Source organism: Cydia splendana, chromosome 7 (genome assembly GCF_910591565.1).
Source record: "Cydia splendana chromosome 7, ilCydSple1.2, whole genome shotgun sequence".
In the NCBI taxonomy this organism is placed as follows: Eukaryota; Metazoa; Arthropoda; class Insecta; order Lepidoptera; family Tortricidae; genus Cydia; species Cydia splendana.
This window is the reverse complement of record NC_085966.1, coordinates 21546826-21560868: the sequence shown is the minus strand read 5'-3', so window position 1 is coordinate 21560868 and position 14043 is coordinate 21546826. Positions and strand designations below refer to the sequence as shown.

The 14043-nt window shown below is 36.8% G+C and overlaps 1 protein-coding gene across 1 annotated transcript in view; it reads left to right on the top strand.

Moving 5' to 3' along the window:
- Positions 1-820: 820 nt before the first annotated feature.
- LOC134792360 (muscarinic acetylcholine receptor gar-2) overlaps positions 821-14043 on the top strand; it is a 28321-nt gene continuing 15098 nt past the window's right edge. The window contains exon 1 of the mRNA XM_063763638.1: positions 821-1160. The gene's annotated coding sequence lies outside the window, so the exon portion shown is untranslated. The remainder of the gene's footprint in view (positions 1161-14043) is intronic.

The following is a 14043-nucleotide window of genomic DNA, read 5'->3' as shown; positions in this document are numbered from 1 at the left end:
AAAAACACATAAGTAACATAACGTAATTTTGTATATATTGTACTTAGAAAATAAATAAGTATAAATAAAATCAATTTCAATTATTTAACAAATGAAACATTTCAATTAATCACAAGTAGTACATTAAGAACATAGTCATTAAAAACGTATTAAAAATCGTTTAAAAAAGCAATTCAATACAAATACAACATTGACTGTTTCAGAATAGTGGCATGGCTAACGACCGCAAAGTATTGTGGGGGATAAATTGAAAAACTTCAGGCGATTGACGATCACTTCAGCGGTTATGACATGATTGGTTACGGTTTTAAAGATGACTCACGCTAGACCGGGCGTGGCCGGACCGGAGCTTCCGGCGCTTCGTTTTCTGGAAAGCAACATTTGATCACCGATCAGCCGTCATAGAAAATGACATGTCGGACGCCTCGGCCCGGGCACGGCCCGGTCTAGCGTGTCATCCTTTACATTGTGGAATTTGTGGAGTATGGTGAACAGGCGTCCGTTCCAGTCCTGGTGCCATAGGCCATTTTGTTCAAAATTGTACATACTTTTTTCTCATTCAGATTTTGCACTCCGTCAGTCAGTAGGTCAGTAGACAAAAAATCTTTCAAAATTTCCACTCCGGTCATTCCGTTACCGTATTTGGTGACAGAATGGGAACTAAACCTGGGACACGTTTTCCTGCTATTAGATTAGAAGAAGAAATCTGTGTGTACTATTAAATGGCCCAGCCAAAAAGATAATCGTTAATCAAAAAACGTCAATCGAATCTCAACATGTATTGAGATGACAGATGCAAAAAGTCATGTTTACCGAAGTACCGAAAGGCTTAAAAATCTAAAAACAAAATCCGATCGTCCATTTTAGTCGAGCGATGCGAACATCGTAGCCTGTTGCGCCGTAGCGGCGTAGCGCCGTAGCGACCGTAGCCAGTTGCCAAGCGTGAGTCGTTCCGCCCGCCCGCTACGCCGCTCTCTAACCTACTTTCGTATTCTAAATTTAAATTTTCGAAAAGTGCTTATGTTTTTTCGTTAAAGGTGTTTTTTTCGTTTGTGCGGTACGATTTCTTTGCGAATGTATGTTTTTGAAACTTTGGTTGATAGTGTTTAGTTTTTAATGAATTAATTATGAACTGATTTGGAAGTTTTTCTGATTAATGGGTAAGTTTAGTGTGCATTTTTTAATTTTAATTATTTATATATTTAAAATGATTACTAGGAAATTTTTATTTTGTGTCATTTTGTAAAATGTTTAACTACAATAGCATAATTATGATTAAAAACATTGAAAACTTTATAGTTAGGTATAAATAAAATTTAAATTAACTGTAATAGAAGTATTAGTTTTTTAAAGTAGGTACCTACTTAAGTTTTAATTAAATCAGCTTGATTTTTCATCGACTTATTTTACTAAAATAAAAAAAAAACTTTCGTAATCTCCTACTACTTGAGGAATGCGGACAAGTGCGACTCGGGCTCGCCCACCGAGGGTTCCGTACTTTTTCGTATTTGTTGTTATAGCGGCAACAGAAATACAGTCATCTTCTGTGAAAATTTCTATCACAGTTCATGAGATGAGCCTGGTGACAGACAGACAGACGGACAGTTTAGTCTTTAGTAATAGGGTCCCGTTCTTACCCTTTGGGTACGGAACCCTAAAAACAATAGAATAAAAAAATCATAAAAAGACAAAAAAGAATGAATCATAAGTATCTATTATTTCTAAGTGCATAAGAGGGTTAAGTTATACATACGTGTTTTTTTTTATAAAACATTTAGAAAATATGTTTCTTTTTATAGGTACTTTTAAAATTTAAAAACGAACATGGAAAAGACGAAGGGAACAGATTGACAATGAACAGGGGGTTTTTAATTACATACTCTGAAAATAGTTTAGTTTAATCATATCATATATCGCTGTTTAATATTTTTTTAATCAGATCATTCGGCTATAACACAAGCTATACGGCCCGATTCGAACCTTAAAATACGTCAATTAATAGATGTAGAAACGATATGGATGGGTTATGTCAGTGCCAAAAGTGACGTTTTTGTTTGGAGAACAGTCACATTTGACACTGACATATCTAATCCACATCGTTTCTAGATCTATTAATTGACGTATCTTAATGTTCGAAACGGGCCGTCATTGAATTACTATGTAGTAAAAGACAATATTTTCCCGCAATAAATTGCAAGTACAAACTGGTTTCCCAATATAATATATTATTCAACGCGCACGAACCAATGAAAAAGCGCGAGCGCGATACATCGTACCAATATCCAATAAAATAGACTGGCTGTTTTTTTGTCTTTTTTTCCTTTAGGGTGGTATTCCAATTTCATTGTCCAATGTCCATTGCGTCTCACTCACCCATTAAGCAAAATGTGAGACACACATTGGACCAGGAAATTGGACACACAGAATACCAACTTAGGTCTAAATAAAATTTGGCGTGTTTAAAAATCTGGCTCCTCGTTTTGGGCATAATAAATACGAAATCAAAATTTCCGAAAATAATTAATGTAATTTTCCATTGAGAAACATAGGAAGAAGAAGATGCTTTGTTAAAAACACCGGCCAAGTGCGAGTCGGACTCGCGTTTCTAGGGTTCCGTACATAAGTCCGACTCACGCTTGATTGCACATTTCTATTAATAGGTTTTCCTGTCATCTATAGGTAAAGCACTCTTTTTGTGTATTTTTTTCAAAATTTTAGACCCAGTAGTTTCGGAGATAAGGGGGGGGAGGGAATGGTAATTTTTTGGCTATTCTTAAATATATTTGTATTTTAAAATTATAAAAAAAAACATTTCCATCTTTGGGTCACTAATTTACATATGTGTACCAAATTTCAACTTAATTGGTCCAGTAGTTTCCGAGAAAATAGGCTGTGACAGACGGACAGACAGACAGACGCACGAGTGATCCTATAAGGGTTCCGTTTTTTCCTTTTGAGGTACGGAACCCTAAAAAGTATGCTAGAAATATTAAAAACTTGTAGCTACAAAATGAAAACAGAAACTTCGAAAGAAGTTTTCGTTAGACTGAACTTTCTGACGCTTTGTTGTCTTTCAAATGAAACTGAACAAAAACATTAAATTCGCTGAACACTGCTTAATTATTGTCATGTCTTTCCCATCACGGAACAATGGTGTTCCGGACCTTTGGGAGGCGTGCGCGGAGCCGAAGCCAACACGTAGAAGCCCTTTTGACACTTTAATGAAATGTAAGGGGTACACCGAGCGGAGGCTGCCCTTGCCCGTGTCATGGGACACACGCAGAGGCAGCACCCGCCAGGGTGTAAGGACTATTGTCATTATCTTTATCATTGTATTTTCGACGAGAAATTGTGATTATTTTTGGACAATTTGAATTAACTGCCATTATCTTATACCTATAAACGAGCAATTATTTTATGTAAATATATACTGTGGTAAAACATTTATTACATTACATTATTTATTTCTGTCTTTTTTCTTCTTGTCTGTTACCTTCCGTGATTCTTCTCACTTGATGGTCTCATCGGAAGATCAGCGCTGGAAGCCACCAGCAACATGCTGAGATGGGGCCATTTCGTGGCACTTTAATCTTATTTTGTGTTTTCTTTTATACTATGTACTGTTCCGATTGTTTGTGCTTACGAATAAATCTATTCTATTCTATTCTATTCTATACATTAAATAATGCAATTTTAAACGTATTTAAAAACAGTTGTACGGTGGAAAGAAGAGAAATCTATTCTTCAAGGATGGGTATTCCACAGCCGTCTTCAGATCCAAATCTTTCTATCCTTCTTCTCGTTCCTCTAATTCTTAGAGAGACAGCTCTGATGATTGATATTTGTATTTTGACTTTGATCCAGTTGATTATTTGTGAGTATGGTTTGGACCATTTTTCACGGAGCTTAAGGGATGTTCTTTTTATGAAGGATTCATATTCCGTTCCAACAGCGCCATCACATAAATATATACTTATTTATACATGTATATATTTCGGGGATCTCGGAAACGGCTCTAACGATTTCGATGAAATTTGCTAAGTATATAGTTTTCGGGGCCGATATCGATCTAGCTAAGTCTTATCTCCGTAAAAAGTTATCCAAATTGGATGGATAACGTGACTAGTAGGGCCAATATGGTCGGCTCTTTGTCATTTCTCACCATGCCTGTCACGTTCTAACAAATATGTAAGTGCGAAAGTGACGCATTGCATGACAAGTGATAAAAATGCGACCATGGTATAGGTACAGGTGACAAAATGACTTATCACCTATTGACATGGTGCATCAACAGCGTTACATGGTTTTTTCCCACCCACCACTTTTGTATTCCAATATGTAATTTTTATTTTTATAAAAGCGATCTAAGTTACAATCAAACTTCCAATGAATTCTATCATCATTTTAATGAGGTATAAATCCAGACGGAAAAATATTTTATATCAATATCAAAATTATACTTAATTATTCGAATCCATATCACATTTTACTTACCTTAAATAATAGACGAAAAATGCAACACGACACTAAATTTAATTAAAACAAACTTCATATATGAGACAAACTCACTTCGAAATGGTTCTAAATGAGCTCGCGCCGCAATCAGCATTTCTGTAATGGTACCTTATCAAAGTAAATCTTAACGGGCTCGAAATTAGCTTTGTATGCAAATGTGAGCACGTGTTTGGATAAAATTATGAATACTATCAGGTTTATAACCGCGAAAATCCAAGTTCGCAAACTGTGGGCATCTTTCTCTGTCACTCTACTTACGCCTTCGTTGGAGTAAAAGAGAAAAATCCCCACAATTTGGGAATTTCAGTTTTCGCGGCAGCCCCTCAGGTTTCTACGTGTTACGTGGCTTTTGTTAATTAGAGAGGGTTGGAAACATCTCGGTAAACTTTAGCGTGGTAAATACATGAGTGTTCAGTAATTTCAACTTGTTTCCTTTGAAAACAAGAACAACCTAAAAAAATATTTACTCGTAACCCAACAAGTTTTGTAAGTTTTATAACTAAGCGGATATTTTCAAAAAGAAATATTTGTGAATTCGCTCTCTCTCTCTCTCTCTCTCTCTCTCTCTCTCTCTCTCTCTTTCTTTCATACAAGTGTCTTGTTTTGTTTCTGTTCTGTATCTGTTTTAGTTTTAGTTTTTAATTTTGGGTGACCTGAAAACCAGAGCCATGTCTTACAGACACTACTTATGCTGAGCGGCATCCTATTTGTTGTACGTGTCTTTATTTGTTGTTGTTTATTTTTAGGGTTCCGTACCTCAAAACGAAAATAACGAAACCCTTATAGGATCACTCGTGCGTCTATCTGTCTGTCTGTCCGACCATTCTCCCCCCCCCCCCCCTTTATATCCGGAACTACTGCGTCTAAAATTTTGGAAAAAATACACGAAATAGTTCTTTACCTATAGATGACAGAAAAACCTATTAGAAATGTGCAGTCAAGCGTGAGTCGGACTTAAAAAAACTGACACTTGACCGGTTTAGTATATTTTTACGCCAAATAAATATTTTAGATAAAGATAAAAAAGATAAAAAGATTTTTATTCGTGACGATCACAAAACATGTACGAACATGTACAGACAACAACAGCAAGAACAGAAGAGAATAATAAGTGTGCATCACGAAATGGACCCAACTCAGCATAATGCTGGCTATAAAGCCAGCGCAGGTCTTCCGTAGGGTCCATTCGGTGATGCCACGACAGATAACACAAAAAGATACATATTTAAAACATTTCAAAAGATACACAGAAGAAATAATTATGAAAACAGAAAATACAAAATACAAGAAAACGAATTAAGAAAAGAAACAAAACAAAATGAAACGAAAAGCATAAACAGACAAAAATTTATAGTACACGTATTTTCTATTTCTATTTCTAAAACAGTTGCGCAACTACTTGCAAGCTTACCTACGCTAGGATTATTGACATCGCCTAGTTGACTGCGTCGTGTTTATTCACCCGTGAGCTATCTCAAGGAAACCTACCTGTGTATACCTTACTAGGTATACAAGTCAAGTATACCCGTATTCAGCCGTGATGTAAATATTTTTTTAAAGATGTTCAAATTGTAGGAGAGAAGTTAAGGAGTAGGTTAGCGTGGTATGGGTATATAATAAGGAGGGATGAATGCTATATAGGCAAAATAATGTTGGGGATGAATCTTGATGGACGGAGAGCGGATTGTAAACCTAAAAACCAATGGACATAATGTCTGAAAGAGAATATGAGAAAGAAAGGAGTGAATGCTGAGGTGACGAAAGATAGAGGAGAATGGAAGAGAAAAACATGTTGCGCCGACCCCACGTAACGTGGTATAAGGGCAGGAAGAAGAAGAATGTGATATTCAAGCTTCCAGGAGATTACCTCTCGGCCCGATCCGAAAAACGATGGATGGATTGTGTGAAAGAGGATATGAGAAAGACAGGTGTGAGTGCAGAGGTGACGAAAGACAGAGGAGAATGGAAGAGAAAAACATGTTGTGCCGACCCCACATAACGTGGGATAAGGGCAGGAAGAAGAAAAATAATGTGATATGCTTCCAGGTGATTACCTCTCGGCACGATCCGAACAATGCTTGCTTATAAGCATGCTTAATTATAGGCATTGTTCAAAATTGGGCCGTATGTATCGATCGATTGATGTAGCTCAGGAGCTGGAAATCGCCCTTTAAGAGGAGGTCAAATGTCATGAAAAAAATTTACAAAAACATGTCTAATTCATGTAGGTATTTTCTGTTGCAATGCGTTGTCATTGCGTTAGGTACCTATAGCTTTTAATTACCCCTTTAGGTATAGGTTAACTGCAAGAGGTCCCTCTTTCTTAGGGATAAGTTCCCCTTTATCAACCTGCGGGCTCAGCATGGTTCCATTTTTATCGACTATCACTATGCCCATCACTTTCGCACTTACATACTTGTTAGAACGTGACAGGCATGGTGACAAATGATAAAAATGCGACCGTGCTACTAGGGCTGCACTCGGGACTTAATCGCGTGTTTAAGTTTAAAAAATTCGATAAATCGAATATCGTTAGTGTTGTGTGTCGACAGAGTAACATCCCTAGTGCGCAAAACGTTCAAACTGATAAACAAGACCAAGTGCGGGTAGTTCGAAAAACTCGCGCGGCTAGAAGATGTTGATGTCAACATGAGCCAGTCTTCTCTTAGACCACGGGGACAACGCCGTCCTCGAAATGTCGAAGGTAAATTTTAAAACTTAAATACACGATTAAGTCCCGAGTGCAGTTTGATAATGTTTAATAATCGTGAAAGTTCCCCTTTGTACTACACATTTATGTTTTATCTGATGTACTTACCTAACCAATATTCCTTTCTTTTCGCACAATAAAGTGCTGCTTACTTAGCTGCAGTATAATTTTCGCATAATAAAATAGATAGTGATTATAACCCAGGAATCTGGTGAGCAAAATTATAGACAGAAATGCATTTTCAGAGTAATTGAGATAAAAGGTAAAAACCCGCGTAATGTCCATATCTGCCGTTTAAGTTTCGCACGGCGTGCTATAAAATATCTTTTTAGGGTTTCCGTACCCAAAGGGTAAACACGGGACCCTATTACTAAGACTCCGCTGTCCGTCTATCCGTCTATCCCACTGTCCGTCCGTCCGCCCGTCTGTCTGTCTATCACCAGGCTGTATCTCATGAACCGTGATAGCTAGGCAGTTGAAATTGTCTTCTGTTGCCGCAATAACAACAAATACTAAAAACAGAATATAATCAATTTTTAAGTGGGGCTCCCATACAACCAACGTGATTTTTTTCGCTGTTTTTTGCGTAATGGAATCCTTCGTGCGCGAGTCCGACTCGCACTTGGCCGGTTTTTTTCCTTCCAATCCTGCCTTTCTCCTTTGAAGCCGGCTGCGAGTCCAGTCAATTCAAAACTGTAACAAATGGTAAAATCTAAACACCGCTGCCAGTTATTTCATAAACTACTAAACTGCCACCGTCCTGACACGAAAACTGTCCAAAGCAGATAACTTGTGACGTTAACAATTTCTCACCAAGAAACAATAACAAACCCAAAACGCCTGTCACTCGACTTATTCACTTAAATGACCACTGGTGAGCCTTATGTAGTTATTATAAGGTTGACAATTGGTTAGCTACTAGGACGATACATAGATACAGTAACCAGAATAGGGGGGCTAGAGTCTATCTCCGTCACTGTCGCTTTATTATGCAATAGCGATAGTGGCGGACGAAGACAATGGGCTACATGCATGAAATATATTGTACAATGTTTGTTCAGTAAACACGTTCAACAACACGAAATTAATCCAAAATTTAATTTTAAGGATGCATTCGTGAGCTTAAATTAAGTTACATTTTCAAAGACACCGGTATTCTAATTAACTCCATTTCGGAGATAAGCAATAATTTATTTTTATTTAATAAGGCCCCTATAAATGTGTACATGTGCCTTACGGCTTGTTCACATATTGATATACATATTGTATGAGTTTATGGATTTGCTACTAACCGCAAGTAGGTACTCGTACTATTTCGGACGATCGATGTTCACAATGATATGGATTATGTCAAAGTTTTCAATTATTTGGTTAAGTTAAATAGCATGGGCATGTTACAAAAACGCTATATGCAGCATTTAATTAATTTCAAGAAAAAGAAAATTAACTATACCATTCAGCTACTGAAATGGGCTTAACCATTACCCCGAAGTTAACGGAGTTTAAAAAAAAATCCATGTATATTCGAGTCTCATCTGAAATTGATTTCGTTTTTAATTCATTATTTTATTCCATTTCGTTAAATGTTTTCCGAATGGTTTTGTCATCAGGCACCGAACAGAATGCTTTTATACCCGGACGCCAATTCTTATTTTACTGTTTCATATGGTTTTTATTCTGTTTTGATACTACCTTGATTTATTGAAATAGGATGCAAACTTACATTTTGACATCAAAGTTATGTCATCTTTACACTCGCCCGTGCGTAATATATTATATACAGTGTGGAAAAATAAGTCGGGCCCTGGAGGGAACTACCTTAAATCCTTAAGTTGGTTCATTTTACTCAAAGGAGACATTCCTTTATTTTTTATACTCATAAAAAATTCAAACCAAATTCACAATCTCTAATTACAATCAGATACGCCTCTAGGTCGTGTCAAAATAAGATGAAAACCATATAAAACTGTTAGAGCACAATTGGCCTCCTGTTTGGAAAGTATTCATTTACGGATAGTTTTTGTTTTGCCTTTGTCTAGCACTGCCGGGTTGTTTGTAGAGGGCTAAAGATTTAAGTATACGGGTTTTTTCAATAGTTTGTTTTTTTACTGAACACGGTGCACTATTTTAAAATTGCTTCCATGGTCCACTCGTTGCATTTTACGTACCTATTGACTGAATTGTTTTATTTTCCAGTGAAAATATAGTATGTTTTATAATTATTGTGATATTATTAAATTGTACGATTAATCGCGTATTGTGATATGTGAAAAAAAATTGATATCTATATTGAGACTGAGTGAGTTTTTCAGAATATCCTTATTATTTCTGGAAATATTTTAGTTTAGATTAAGGTCTTGTATACCTCACATACCTTAAATTTAAATTTTGTATGAAATCTGTTTTTCGCTCCTAATTTTTAAAATAATAAAATGATCTAAAAAAAGTCAAACGTAGGGGCAAAGCTATGGTTAATATAGTTACATCAAATTATGTAAAAAATATTTTCCATAATGTAATATCCAGAGAGGAAAATCGGGACTATGTTTGTATGAAGAAGCGGCAGTCTCCTTTCCACATAAGTATTTTATAAGTGCAAACATAATCCCCACAAAGTGATGTCTGTCGGTAATAATGGAATGAACTAAGAACGTCTGGAATTTAATATCGTGCAAACTTACTAACTTGGTGAATGAACAGACTGTTGTTTCTGCTTACAATGTCGAGAATAAAACAAACATGTCTACAGAGTTGTTGATTTGAGAAAACATATAGATATATAAAGTTTAGTATTTTGGTCTCAAGAAGGCCTCTCGGGGCGGAATTGGATGGGCGTTCAAGTCTCACCCAAGGCAGTAATTTTTCCACTTCTAAATTTATTTCAAGCTTAATAACGACGCTCGCAGACGTTTCCGCTTTTTAATAAAAATTTTAGAAGAGAGTTTGGTCGTATCAACAATAAATAATAATTGCCCAAGAGCATCTCGGGCCATGCTCAGTGTAGGGTTCCGTAGTTACCATTATATCAGAATAGGCTAAACGGGGGCTAATTAGTAAGTATCATGTACATTACAAGCAAAACGGAGTACTTTCGCAGCGCTTTGTACATAGGTTCGTATTTTTACTAAGAAGAGAAGACTTTTTGTAATAACTCAAAAACGGTTGAACCGCTTATGTTCGCTATAGTTTTCATTGAAAGTATTTATGAGTTTTTGTTCTACTATTATTTCATATTTTTTGGACCCATAGTTCAAAATTTTGACGGGGGGGGACCTTTTTTTTTCTTTCGGAGCGATTATTTCCGAAAATGTTTACTTTATCAAAAAGTGGTTGTTGGAGACCCTTATTCATTTTGAAAGGCAGGGAACGTATTCTAAATTCGTTTCTTCGCTGTATGTTCCAAAAATACATATGTATACATCTGGGAACATGGCTAGATATAAATATATTTTATAGCCAGCCGGGTCAAGTGAATAATTGACTTGGGTCAGACACCTGCGCAGCCTCCACGAAAACAGAAAAGACATAACTGCCACCCTATTCTTATAAGTAAAGATCTTTTTTATATTGAAAGGATGTTCTTCTCCTTTTTGAGTGGCAATGTACGTGCCAATTCGCTGAGTTTCGCAAATTACCCGAGTAAAAAGAAATTCGGAGTTTCTGAATGAGTTTGTATCACTGAAGAGATCGACTACGACAATGACAAGCGACGGCAAAATAAAATTATTATTTCCATCTGGATAAACCACTTATAGAATGAAGCTTATTGTTTGGATTACTTGTGAATTTTAGATTAAAAAATAATTTCAGAATATAGTTTTCTATCGTTAAACAAAAAAGTTATAAACAGCCAGTGTAAGAGCACCATTAAAAAAATTGGACACCAGTGCAACCTGTGTGCAACTACGCGTCAAAAGTTACTAGTTAACGACCATTCTCAAATCATATGATGCCTGCAATACGGCCACTTGGGTTCCAAATTTTTTAATTTTTATTAAGATTTAATCTCCGATAGTAAGAAGTTTTAAGATATAGCCGTAGATTAGACTGTAACAGATATTTTTGAACGCGAACTGTAGAGATTTATCTCTGTTTGGAAAAAATATCCAGAGTGGCAGATACCTACTTTTGGTGCATTTTTTAATGTTTACTGTAATAAAGTGATATTTAATATAAGTGTAAAATTGTAAATATTAGGTATGTGTTGTACATGTTGATTTTCCCACAACAGGAGCACCGAACGCGTCCGCCATTGCTAATTTTAGCTTAGCCTTTATGGGGGTTGTGCATAATCTCTACGTTCAGAAGGGTCACCGCTCGACAGGTAGGCATTATATTACAATACATGCAAGGTCCCTATCCAAGGATACAGTTTATCCTTGTGCATGGTTATTGGGTTATTGGTTAACCTTGACATAATATGGCCAGTGAATATTGACTATGTCATTGGAAAGCTGTCTAGCTTTCTAATATTCAATACGCAATATTGCATTATATATTTTAAAATATGACGTAGGCGAGAAAACCACTAAGCTCAAATGGGACTGGGTAAGTCACGTCTACCGCACGCATTCGGAGAGGTGGGCTAGCTTAGCCACCAAGTGGATGCCGGTAGAGGGACGTGGATGGGGCAGGTCCAAACGGAGATGGCAAGATGACCTGGACAGCTTCCTGAATAATTGGCCGGAGGAAAACCAAATCGGGAGTCGTTGAAATCAAGAGGAGAGGCCTTTGCCCAGCAGTGGCACTCAGATAGGCTTCTTAAATAGGCTTAAATAGGCACTCAGATAGGCTCAAAAATCTTAGCCACTCTTCTGTCTCTCCCTGTTTACAATTTTGGTCGTCAGATCACTCGGCTATATCGCTCGCTATTTTATACTACAATATAATCGTAATTCGTAATTTCAAAATCTCGCTATCATTTTGTTGTGTGCGTGACTTCAACTCTCGTATGCTAATGACTGAATGAATGAATGACTGTTTATTTGCTATGCTCTATCTACAGCTAGTAAATAAGTAATCTACACCGCCAAGCGTCAGTGAAATTCGTTTGAAGTTTCCATCAATATTCAGTCGGAATAAATAATTTGCGAAGTTGTAACGAAGTGAGGCGACGTAATTGGCTGTTAGTTACGCCAAGGAACGTGATTATGCAATCGAGGAACTCTCCAAGTTTGGCTATTATGAGGCTTACAGGCCAATTCGAACGTCCTCTGATATCAGACTGACATCTAACATAGCCCCTAAATTTCCTTCGATAGCGTGAAGGACGGACGCGTTTGTGTTTTTTTTTTTAACATAATAGTCATTACAGTCGAAACTAAATCACTGTACGTACACATCAGATTAAAGAATACGAAATGTATTTACACAATTTAGGAAAATCAGATCACAATCAACTTTCGTCCATCATCTCACAGTACCGCAGACATATCGCGGCCGGCTCCCTGACACTGCGGGGTTGCGTAATGCATCGCAGCCATAATGTGATATGTAGTGTTTAGTTTTTTAAAGTTTAGTTATAAAATATATTTTTATATAATATGTATGCTAGTTTTAAGGTATTTATGTATGGGCCATTAGTTGCCTGAAATAAAGATTTTCATTTCATTTCATTTCATATCTGACACACAACCATCCATCGACTTGCAAACACATTCAGGTATTTCTGGTGCCCATGACAGACGAGTGAGTGATGGGTGAGTTTTTATGTGCTACAGTGCGTGTAATTGGTACTGCCAAAAGGTTGTGACTTCGCGGTCTCGGGAATTTTTTTTATGTATATTTTTGTATGGGATTTTGAACAGCGCGCCAAGCGGAACGTTTTGGAAACTCAAAATCCCATACTAAATTATTTAACGAAAACGTGTAGGTACCTCACGGCACGTTATCGAATGACATTTACACTAGGGGTAATGAAGTCATTCAAATATCGTGGATTTCACTCGAGCTTATCAGTAAACGTATTGGTGCGGGCGGGACGCAAGATAACTAAATAACATGATTCAAATATCTTGTTGATGTTATTGTACGTTCGAATTGGCCTGTGTGACTATTATGAGGCTGAGGGCCCGATTCGGATTTTGAAATAGACATCTATTAGATATCTTTTAGACATCACCAAGATACGATAACGATATGGTTAAGATCTAACCTGTCAAATTTCACATTTGCACGATTCTGGAGATACTCTTAAACGATTTCCTCAGGATATGACTTAGAGATCCAATTCACATCTAATAGATATCTTACGCTATCTAACGTAAAAGTGACATTGGTTGCCCGAATTGCGCTGCAAAAGAGAACTAGTTGATATCTAAACTATAACGTATCTAGAATGGATCTAGTACGTGTCGTCTCTTGTGAATACCTTGAAGTTCGAATACGGCAGTGAGTCGTTACTCGATTCGACACTTGGGATTATATTTCGTGGAGATGACTTGGAATGGAAATAATAGGTATTAATTCGGTATTACTCAGTACTCACAGCCCATTTCATCGTACAGTCCGCTCATTGTTTTCTTGACAGGGGTGAATTATATTTTCCTTAAGGATGACTCACGCTAGACCGGGCCGGGGCCGGGCCCGGAAAAATAAACAATCTGTTTACTTGTGTGACAGAAAAAACATGTGATAGAGAAAAACTGACAAAAACCAAGGCCAGGCCCTAAATATGGTTCACCAATCACGTTAAAGGTATTTTACGAGCTACTTCATGAAAGTTTAATTTACTTTAGAAACTTCCCGAAGATAAAATAAGTTTTCCAAGATTGTTGTTGCTAATAAATACAACTTTGGGTTTATCTTAAAATATTTTT